Raw genomic sequence first — 11426 nt, 5'->3', positions numbered from 1 at the left:
ACCAATTCTGGCTCCATGTTAGAAACTCTTTCTTTTACTTGCTTTTCATCGCTTTTATTATAATCATACTCAATGGCTTGCCTGGAGGACCCTGTCCCTCTGCCGGACTGTAAACAAAAGTGCCTTTGTTCAGTTTGTGGAGAGATAGTTTGTCCCTGCCCACCTGCGAATAGAAGAGATGAACACACCCCTTCTAAAGACTGGCCATTCCCTTGGAGATGTTTTGTCAGACTGAATTTAAGTCTTTCACTTTACTTCCCCATTGCATCTCCCTCTCTATTCTGCCTTTTGACTTTAGTTCCTCATTGCTTCTGAACTATAGAAGAACCTGACATCCAGACCCCAGTAAGATGCCTATTTTGAGGCACTAGCCTGCCACCTTCTCAGTCTGCCGGCTCCCTGATTAAATCTCTCCCTTGCCTCAACCCCTCATCTCTCAGATTCATTGGTCTATGGTGTGGTGAGCAGACTGAGCTTGGTCTCAGTAACACTGGACACCAGTCACCCCATTTCTGTGGCCAGCACGATACCTGCTGCCCTGTGTGTTCAGTGGTCGGTGTATTATACGTACTGTTTTGTACCTTGTTTCATCTTGGACACTTTCCACAAAGTAGGTGGATCACTTTCCTATTCTTTCTGCTCTTCATTTTTCCATTTTTTAAAAAGTTTACTACAAGGTATTCCATTGGGTGGATATGTCCTGAGTTATTTAATCTGTGTATTGATAGCCACTTGGGTGGTTTCAAACATTTTGCTGTATAAAGAGTGCTATAATGAATAATCATATAAGTATAAGATTTCATGTGCCTAGTGAGTTGGATAAGTTCACAGAAAAGGAATTGTTGAGTGAAAGTGAACATGCATCCATATATGCAAAGATAATGTCAAACTGCCTTCCTGGAGGGTTGTACCAGTTTATATCCTCACTAGCGGTGTGCTGCCCCATGTAGCCTCCTTAATGAAGGAGGATTATTGCCAGTGGAACAGCTGGTAGGTTTTGGCCTACATACTTGCACGTGTGGCATCTCCTCCCTCTGTGTTACTCTGACATCCCAGCTTGGGCAGGTTCCCTACTGTTTCTGTGCTCTCAGGATGCTTGGGCCTTCTGGTCTTAGCTTCCTACTTCTGCCCCGGGGCCCACAAACACACGGACCTACCTTCCCCTGATAATGTTGCTGAGAGAGACACCCACCATTTCCTCCTTGGGTATAGTTCAGTTCAGTCGCTCAGTCCTGTCTGACTCTTTGTGACCCTATGGACTGCAGCATGCCAGGCTTCCCTGTCCATCACCAACTCCCAGAGCTTGCTCAAACTCATATCCATTGAGTTGGTGATGCCACCCAACCATCTCATCCTCTGTTGTCCCCTTCTCCTCCTGCCTTCAATCTTTCCCAGCCTCAGGGTCTTTCGCAATGAGTCAGTTCTTTCCATCAGGTGGCCAAAGTATTGGAGCTTCAGCTTCAACATCGGTCCTTCCAATGCATATTCAGGACTGATTTCCTTTAGGATTGACTGCTTGGATCTCCTTGCAGTCCAAGGGACTCTCAAGAGTCTTCTCCAACACCGCAGTTCAAAATAGTCAATTCTTCTTGGGTACAAACTATCCTTATTTGTATTTCTATTTCTTGGTCGTAAATTCAATAAGAAGAAAAAGAGTGGAAAAACAGTAGTAAGGCAAGCTAAAGATGACCCAGTAAAAAAAGAAGAGATGAAAAATTGGAAACAACAGTAAAATCTTAAAAACCAACATGTAGGCTAGGTTTTACATAAATTAAAAGTAGCCAAAAGGAGGGTGTGGTGTGGGAATGGGGCAGGGTGGAGCATGCGGGTTGGTCTGGGAGCTTCCATCTCCCCAGGGGAAGGCTCAACAACCTTCCCTTCTGCCTGCACCCAACTCCACTGAGCACTGGCAACTCCTGGCAGAAGTCCATGTGGCAGTCAGAAGGAGTATGTGTAACCAGTCAGCTATCTTGCCATGGCAGTTCCCCAGTCACCTTGAGGAGCTGAGTGCCTGCCAGTTCATACCTTCAATCCCAGAAATTTGACTTGAATAGGGTAGAGCACTTTGGAGGACTTCTTATAAAATTGAACAAGTGAACGAACTGAAAAGATCTGCTTGTTGTGAGGGACATTGTAAGTGATGGAACTCTGCAGTCTGTGTGGCTGGGATCCCTCTCCCTGGTGTCTCCCACTGTATACCTTTGTCCACCATGGGCCCTGAGCTGGTGCTTTTAAGACACAAGGACTGTTAATTGCTGTGGACTGGTTTGTGAAGGCTTTGCCTGCTTTCTTATTTGCAACCTTCTGGAATTAATGGAATTCATTAATTAAGACTGATACTAAAATCAGAGAAGTTTTCTCTCCCACTGTGCCATTGCTTCTTGTAGAATCACCTGAAGCACAGAGAACTTTCAATTTGAAATTGCTAGCTCTAGAGCAACAGACTAGTTCCACATTGGGAAAGGAGTACATCAAGGCTGTATGTTGTCACCTTGCTTATTTAACTTATGCAGAGTACATCATGTGAAATGCCAGACTAGATGAAGCACAAGCTGGAATAAAGATTTCAGGGAGATACATTCATAACCTCAGATATGCAGATGATACCACTCTTATGGCAGAAAGCAAAGATTAACCAAAGAGCCTGTTGATGAAAGTGAAAGAGGAGAGTGAAAAAGCTGGCTTAAAACTCACATTCAAAAAATGAAGATCATGGCATCTGGTCCCATCACTTCATGGAAAACAGATGAGGAAACAATGGAAACAGTGAAACTTTATTTACTTGGGCTCTAAAATCACTGCAGATGGTGACTGCAGCCATGAAATTAAAAGACAAGTGGCCTGCTCCTTGGAAGAAAAGCTATGACCAAACTAGACAGTAAATTAAAAAGCAGAGACATTATTTTGTCAACAAAGGTTCATCTAGTCAAAGCTATGGTTTTTCCAGTAGTCATGTATGGACGTGAGAGTTGGACCATAAAGAAAGCTGAGTGCTGAAGAATTGATGCTTTTGAACTGTGGTATTGGAGAAGACTCTTGAGAGTCCCTTGGACTGCAAGGAGATCCAAGTAGTCAATCCTAAAAGGAAATCAGTCCTGAATATTCATTGGAAGGACTGATGCTGAAGCTGAAGCTCTAATACTTTGGCCACCTGGTGTGAAGAACTGACTCATTGGAAAAGACCCTGATGCTGGGAAAGATTAAAGGCAGGAGAAGGGGACAACAGAGGATGAGATGGTTGGATGGCATCACCGACTCAATGGACATGAGTCTGAGCAAGCTCTGGGAGTTGGTGATGGACAGGGAAGCCTGGTGTACTGCAGTCCATGGGGTTGTAAAGAGTCGGACATGAACTGAACTGAACTGAACTCTGGAGCCCAATCAGTATTTACAGGGAGCAGCAGAACTGAGTTGCTGAGGCAGAAAGGCCTTGGAGACACCTAAACTTGTTAGGTGTGCTGCTGAGAATGTTTTTACCGAGTTTTTTTTTTTTTGGTGGTTTTCCCCATCAATTGGGAAGAAAGGTCTTTATATTAATTTCATAGCTTTTGCTTCCCCTTCCTCCTTTGAGGTAGCAATAATCTCACCTAGTCTCAACTGTCATTTGGCTGTCCTTACCATTTTTATTTACTTTGGAGTTTGATATAAACATGCTGTCTCACTGGCCAAGGAAAACTCAATTAAATTACTAACAAAGTAGGAGATTTTGAGTTTTATATACATAACTAAATGAGTATTGATTTTTTTCTCAAATTATATAATACAATGCAAATAAAGATTAAAAGACACAGTCCCTGAAGTGGAAAGGCTGAGCCTGTAGGACATTTAAGTCTGCCACCTTGTTTAACAATATTCCACAGAAGTGGTACACTTTTCTGGCGAGAGAGCTGGATATGTTCATAAGAGTACAGTTGAGGATGCTCACTAGAAGGATTGCCTGGAAAGTGTTAAATCTGATTGTGACTGGGTGCTTGACTTCTGGAGGAGTTCAGGGTTTCAGTGATGATATATCTTTGTGTTTTTGCTAATTTATCTTTCTCTTTAAAACAATTTTTAATGTTCTTTGAAAATTTCCAATATTCTTGGAAGGGAAATCTGAGAAATAGTGGTGTGTGTGTGTGGGGGGGGTGGGCAGGGGGTAGAAATGATATATTAAGATCAAACTAAGTTTTGATTTTAATTAGAGACAAGTGACCTCCTTGGTTCTACTATATCTGGTTTGTCCTAAAAATATAAACATTTTGTGAAAGTTAATTTTGTTTTAGTCTAAGAGAAATAATCATCAAAGTCAAGAAAAAGCATCAAAGATATAGATGTCCTTAAACCTTATCCTGTTCAGTTCCTACACAAGCACATGGGAACAAGACTACTTAGTTTAAAGTTCTTGCATTAGGTTTGGGTCATACATGACATTATGTGCAAATAACCCAACTCAGAGCCATCATGCAGTGTGGGCTCCATCAAGGAGCTCTCATTGTCTACAGGATAAAATCCCATTATTAAGGTACTTGGCATTTCAGGCTATCTACACTCTGCTCCAGGCTAATGTTTTCTTGTCATATTCCCCAGTATTCTATGTAGAATCCACATTCCAGCCAGCCCAGGTTTCTTATTGTCTCCAGGAAGTTTAGCACATTTTTGCCTTCCACATTTTTACTACTGTTTTCCTGCTAGAATTCCCCAATCTCTCCTGTGTCTAAATCCTGCTTTTGTTTTAGCCCTAAGTCAAGACCAAACATCTTGAGTGTCTCTCGCCCCCGACCCATGTGACCGCTCGGCTCTCATGTCCTGAAGTGTCTTTTATTCTTGCATTTGGCGTGTGGTACCCTCTGCCCATGTGAAAGGTCAGCTTCCGGTGTTTATGTTATGTCTCCTGAGCAGCAGGTAGCTCTTTGGGGGGCTGGCAGATTCTCCTTCCTCCTCTCTGATCCACTCTCGTGACTCACTGAGATGTCCAGGAACTATTTTTGATGTGTTAGAATGTGAATGTCATCAATCGAATAATCAACAGTTTGTATTTCTAGAAAGATATGTTTGGGAGAGATATATAAAATGTGCAAGAAACAAGAGTTAGTGGTTAGTGGTTTTATTTTTTCATTGGCAGACAAAATTTCAGTTAGAATTTGTGGGAAAATGAGCACTTCTGCTAAAGATTAATTTCTTGATGTATTTTTATTTGAAGTAGTGCCTGTAAAATGAGCAGCCTCATTCTCCCCTTAGGAAGGGCAAGGGACCCAGTTCCCTGGAGTCCAGGAACATGGCTTTATCTGCAGGAGCACGTGAAGGGCTAGAGTTCTCCTAGGCAGTAAAAGCAGGAAATAATGAGACCTTTGGTGCAGGACAGAAAGGAAGAGGCTTTTTCTTAGAAGGGGAAAGTGAGTAGCCTTTGTCAGTAGAAAGGAGTTGAAGTCAGACCTCTTATTTGAATGTCAGGAAGGAAGAATTGCCCAACCTCTGAGAATGTCTGCTCTCAGTAAGGGAAAGAGACCGTGGACAGTCCTTCTTTTGGAAGAGAGAAGTGAACGTCAAATCCAGTTTTGTCCCAGAACTCCAAGGTGGCTAGTACCCTGGGGTGGCTGTGATGGGGTTAAAAGTGCTCAGGACTACAGGTCATGGTCTGGCAGTCCCTTGAGGCAGGCTGTGCCCTGGTTGTGCTCAGAGCTACGCCCATCTGGGCTAGCTCCCCCATAAACAGTGGAGCAGTTCCCAATATCGGCACCAGGTGGCAGTGAGGAGTCCAGACAGCACTAGATGGACGCATGCCAGACTCCTGGCTCAGTTCTCGAGTCCATAAACCCTGGGATTACAGAACATCCAGGGTAGGAGACAGCCCAGAGGAAGACACTGGCCTTTTTTCCCTACATAGCAGGTTGATGCTTGAACATATAATCTGAATATTAAGACATGTGACTATTTCTACCATGACTTTGTGGCGCAACCCATACTGGTTATATGAGGTTCATATGAAGACATGACTTTGAGATATTCAGGATAAAAGCACTGATCATTCTAATGAGTAAAACTTAGGAAATATACCCTGATCAAAAAGTGTAAGCCCCCCTCCCCACAGAAAACGAACAAACAAATAAAAATAGAAAGAAAAAGACAAAAAAAAGTGTAAGCCCATTGTAATCATTGTAATTTCAGATCCCCAGGTTTCCATTTGGTGCAAATCAAAAGGTGGTCTGGTGAGTTGAGAAAGGCTTCTCCTGGAAACAGGTCAGTCCGTCTTCACTTGAGTACTTGGTACTCCTTTTCATATAGGAGAAGATACTGATATTGGGTTGGGGTGAAAGTTGGAGGGGGAAAAGAGAAATACATGGTTAAAGCAAACAGTTTTCTATTAACATTGGAGCCTAACTGACTAATGACACTTGAGACAAGTGAAAAGATGAAAAAAATAGTTAGAAATGAAGGTGTTTGGGGAGGGAGGTGGGAGGGGAGGTTCAGGATGGGGGACACATGTAAACCCATGGCTGATTCATGTCAATGTATGGCAAAAACCACTGCAATATTGTATTTAGCCTCCAATTAAAATAAATTAATAAAAAAAGAAATGAAGGTGTTGTGAAAGATCATGATCATAGCTGATTTATTTGTTTCAATAAATATAAATTGTTCAAAATTTAGGTACTGACCCTTAATTAGAAAGTGTGTTATCACTAAAATTCTAAGGATCCTAGTCACACACCCTAACCCAATAGAAGGTGACTGATACAGTTCCACTATGACGCTCTGCCTTTAGGATCTGCCAACCTGACCAATCTGACTCAGTGGCTCTGAACATATTGTCAATGATAAGAACAAAGATGTACATACAATGATGCTCACAGTATATACATATTTTTCAGTGGAAAACTGAAAACCATGTAAATAACTGGTGACCTTATAAATAATTATAAACCAATTATAACCATATGAATAATTGGTTAAATAAATTCTGGCAGTCCCATAAGGTAGAGCCCTCTTCTGTGGTTAAAATCATGGTTCAGTGGTACAGAATATATATACTGATGCAAAAGCATCGAAAAGTCCCCAAAAAATGTTTCAGATTTTTATCTGGGTGATGGAACTTGGACATTCTTTAAAAAATAAGCCTTTTATTTTAGAACAATTTTGTATTCATGGAAAAGTTACAAAGATAGTATAGTGAGTTCCCATACACAGCATACCCAGTTTCCCATGTGAGGCCCCACATCAGACTTCCCAACCTGGGGACCTGACAAAGGGACTGGGAATCCCCAGGGAATCTGACTCTGAAGGCCAGTGGGATTTGATTACGGAACTTCCACAGGATTGGGGGAAACAGAGACTCTTGGAGGACACACACAAAACTTTGTGTGCACCACAGCCCAGGGGAAAGGAGCTCTGACCTCAGAGGACACTGAGGCAGACCTGCCTGTGAGTGTTTGAGGGTCTTCTGTGGAAATGTGTGCCGGCAGTGGCCTGCTGTGAGGACAGGGCGGTCCTGGGAGCCATGTGTTGGCATAGGTCCTCCGAGGGGTCACCAGTAGCCCTACCATAGAGCCCTTAGACTCCAGGACTGGGTTGCCACAGGTCAAACAACTAATAGGGAAGGAGCACAGCCCCACCCATCAGCAGACAATTGGATTAAAAATTTACCCACCAGAGAAAGACCCAGTTTTCTCCACAGCCAGTCCCTCCCATCAGGGAGCTTGCACAAGCCTCTTATCCTCATCCTTCAGAGGGCAGACAGAACAAGCAAGAACTACCATCCCACAGCCTCCAGAGTAAAAATCACAATCACAGGAAAACTAACCAAAATGATCACATGGATCCCAGCCTTGTATAACTCAGTGAAGCTATGAGCCATGCCACACAGGGCCACCCAAGATGGGCTGGTCATCCATGGATACATGGATATTTATTTTATATTTTAGGTTATAATCTAGTATTATTTTACTTATTTTGTTGCTTGTATCATTCCAACTTCTTGAAGTTGGCACATGTCCTTTGAACATAACCCTCACCACTGTAATTTTTTTGGGACAGTTGTTTATCTTTTGCACTGCACATTGTTCCCAGCTCACTTTTGTTATTTTGTGCCATCATCATGAAATCAGCCATTGTTCTGAGAGGATCACTGACTCCTTTTATTGGAAAATGGTGTTAAAAACCAAGATCTGAGGGGTAAAGTGCATGTTGTTTCTTGCATGCTGTTGCTCCTAAGCCCTTTTCACTAACAGAGCAAGGAGACATATGTGTGTACACTAGCCATGGGTGCAGACAACCCTACAAATACTTCTCTCTCCATCCATATCTATATGAAGACAAGCATGAGCTCATCCTGAAGTTTCCAGCCTCCAGTCTGTTGCCATGTGGCTCCTTCCAGCCTCCTCTCCTTACTTATATGTAACCTCCTGTTCCAGCAGCGAAGAACCAGCTCCTGCCACATGCAGGGCATTTTTAATTGTTGGGTCCAGGTGCACACTTGCAGGTGTACCACAGAAATAGTTGCAGTGGTTTCAGGATCAATAGCCCACATCCCTGTGGTGAACTGTGTCGTCTAGAGAGCAGATTATCTGTGTCTTACTGTTTTCGCTCATTTTCAAGGTCACTTACATCAGCACCTCCCCCCCACCCCGTGCATTGAGATTTTTTCATGTATTTATGATGGTACAATCAGATTCTTTGCTTACATTGCATCCTGAGACAGTCTAACCTCCAAAATGACTTTTTAAAAAAAATTTTGAAAACATAAGATTCACACTTTATGCCATAAATTTCTATAGGTTTTGACAAATGCATGGTGTCATATATTCACTATCATAGTATCTTACGGAATAGTTTCACTATTCTGTGGTACAAAAATCCTCTTGTACTACATCTATTCACAGCCCTCAGTCCCTCTCCAAACCACTGGTAACATCTTATCTATTTACTGTCTTGATGTTTTCCTTTTCCTAGAACATCATATAATCAGAATCATACAGCAGCTGGCTTTTTCAGACTGGCTATGTCACTTAGTAATATGCATTTGAGTTTCACCCCTGTCTTTTTTAGGCTTGATAGCTAAAAGATAGTTTAAGGACTTCTTGGTTGTTTCCAGATTTTGGCAATTATGAATGAAGCTGCTATAAATATCCATGTCAAGGTATTTGGGATGAACATGAGTTTTCAACTCATTTGGGTAAATACCAAGGACCCCAGTTGTTGGATATGGGAAGAGTCTGTTTAGTTTTGTATCAACCACCACCACAGTGTCTTCCAAAGCGATTGTATCATTTTGCATTCCCACCAGTGAGGAATGAGATGCCTGCATGTACATGTGTGTGTAAGTGTGTGTGTTTAGGAGGAGGATGAATAGTAGGATTATCTCAAGGCAGTTTACAGAAATAAAAATAGGGTGACTTGCTGTTTTTGTAAAAAGACTTAGCCATCCTTTCTGGAGAATGCTTTTCCCCCGTGACGGAGCCAACTGAGCAAAACGTCTCAAGTCTGTAGTGGGTGCATGGCTCTCCAAGTGATTAGGGCTTTGGAGGAGAACGGGACCAGGAATGTGCTTTTAATTCTTGTTTATTCTGCTGCTGCTGCTGCTGCTAAGTCACTTCAGTCGTGTCTGACTCTGTGCGACCCCATAGACGGCAGCCCACCAGGCTCCCCCGTCCCTGGGATTCTCCAGGCAAGAACACTGGAGTGGGTTGCCATTTCCTTCTCCAATGCATCAAAGTGAGAAGTGAAAGTGAAGTCGCTCAGTTGTGTCCGACTCTTAGTGACCCCATGGACTGCAGCCCACCAGGCTTCTCTGTCCATGGGATTTTCCAGGCAAGAGTACTGGAGTGGGGTGCCATTGCCTTCTCCGCTTATTTATCCTACACCCTATATCTTTGCCGAGGAAGGCAGAGGACTATTCAACAGATGAGAAAGGCAGAGTGTTAATTGCCCCAGATCACAGAAAGTCCACATGTTAATGTCGATGGCAGAGATGTTTAGGCACTAGTGCCAGAGTGAAAACAGAAGGTTAATCAGGTAAAAGGGTGACTCTCCGGGGGTAAGAGAAGCATGACTTTTCCCACATGAAGCATGACTTTTCCCACAAGAAGCATGACTTTTCCCACTCATAATCCCATTAGAAAAACCTGCCTATCGTCCTTAACTAGAGCTAGATGATGATTTAAAACTAAAACTTTAGAATAAATTCATCAGGAGGGATATTTGGTTTAGTTTGATACACACAGAGAAGATTTTGTTGTTACAGTTTAATTAGAAAATAATGTACTCCACATGAGGATGAAAGACCATAATTTGAAAGATGAGCTACTACGAATTCTGAATATAATCTTTTCTCAAGGTTTTTCCTTAACTGCTCTATTTATGAGCCCAAAGCACTCAAGAACCTGAGAAATTAGTAAAAAATGTACTCACCTTCTGCTCTGAAGCAGGAACTTTCTGGCCGAGATGACTGAGACTAAATGAGATTTGAAAGAAAAGCAAGAGCAGGGCCTTGGGCTGGGAGGTGCGGAACAAATGCATCACTGGAGGGACAGTTGTTTGTTATCATAACCTTGGATAAATGTCATTCGAAAGGCACTGCATACTTCTGGTAATGTGAAGTTGGGAGAAATGGAAAGAAACGGTTAGACTAAGACACAATTTCCATGGGCTCAGCTGGATAAGGGTGCTTCCAATGTTCACGACAAGGTTTATGGCAGATGGCAGAACTGTGACCTTGCTCATTTTTAACATCATTTTGGGTTAGTTTTCAACCAAGGAATTCAGTAAAGTTGGATTTTGAGGAAATGGTTTTGGAAGAATTTGTTTTAAAAATTTCAGCAAACTACTCAAAACGTCTTGCACTTACCTCGTTAATCTTATTAAGAAGAGGGGAAGTAACCCATCATCCGAGTTTCACAAGATCGAACAGGGAGCCAGGCAGTGTGCCCAAGGCCCGAGGAGCATGGGCCGCCACAAGAAGAAAACCTCCTGTGCTGCCAATTCTGTCATTAAGCTTCACAGAAGCCGCAGTCCAGAGCCCCATTATTCTCAGCAAAACTGTTTAGTTTTAGATACAATGTTGTTGGCTTTCTATTTGCCAGTCCCTGCAGGGGAGGACTACTGTTGCTCCCAGGCCCTGTGGACCTAAGTGTTTAAATGCAGTGTGGGTGGGGCCAAGTCTGGGTGGACCTGGAGCTTTGGGGCTGAGTCCAAATTAGTGGCTGTTTCTGAAAATATCAGCTCTAGCTTCAAGCTGAACAGTGTCCCCATGTGGGTGGTCTGGGGAAGACTGAGGACAGAGGACGGAGTTTGATTTCCCAACTGGGGAAACATTTTTATAAACTGCCTTTCCTCTTCTGTCCCTGAGGCGAAGCATGTTCTCCTGAGTGCTGCCAGCACCAGGGTCACTCCAGTCCAGTCTAGGCATGTTTGTGGACAGTCGTGGGCCCCACGATAGACCCTGGGGCCCA

The 11426-nt window shown here is 42.9% G+C and overlaps 1 long non-coding RNA gene across 1 annotated transcript; it reads right to left on the bottom strand.

Annotated features, from left to right (window-relative positions):
- Window positions 1-6136: 6136 nt before the first annotated feature.
- LOC122425746 lies at window positions 6137-11069 on the bottom strand. The gene is made up of 3 exons (XR_006264987.1): window positions 10823-11069; window positions 10387-10561; window positions 6137-6273 (listed from the first exon to the last, which is right to left on the bottom strand). It is a non-coding gene; the product is annotated as an uncharacterized LOC122425746 (long non-coding RNA).
- Between the last annotated feature and the right edge of the window lie 357 nt (window positions 11070-11426).

Source organism: Cervus canadensis, chromosome 23 (assembly GCF_019320065.1).
Source record: "Cervus canadensis isolate Bull #8, Minnesota chromosome 23, ASM1932006v1, whole genome shotgun sequence".
In the NCBI taxonomy this organism is placed as follows: domain Eukaryota; kingdom Metazoa; phylum Chordata; class Mammalia; order Artiodactyla; family Cervidae; genus Cervus; species Cervus canadensis.
Note: the sequence above shows the minus strand (reverse complement) of the source record. Positions and strands in the feature narration are given on the sequence as shown.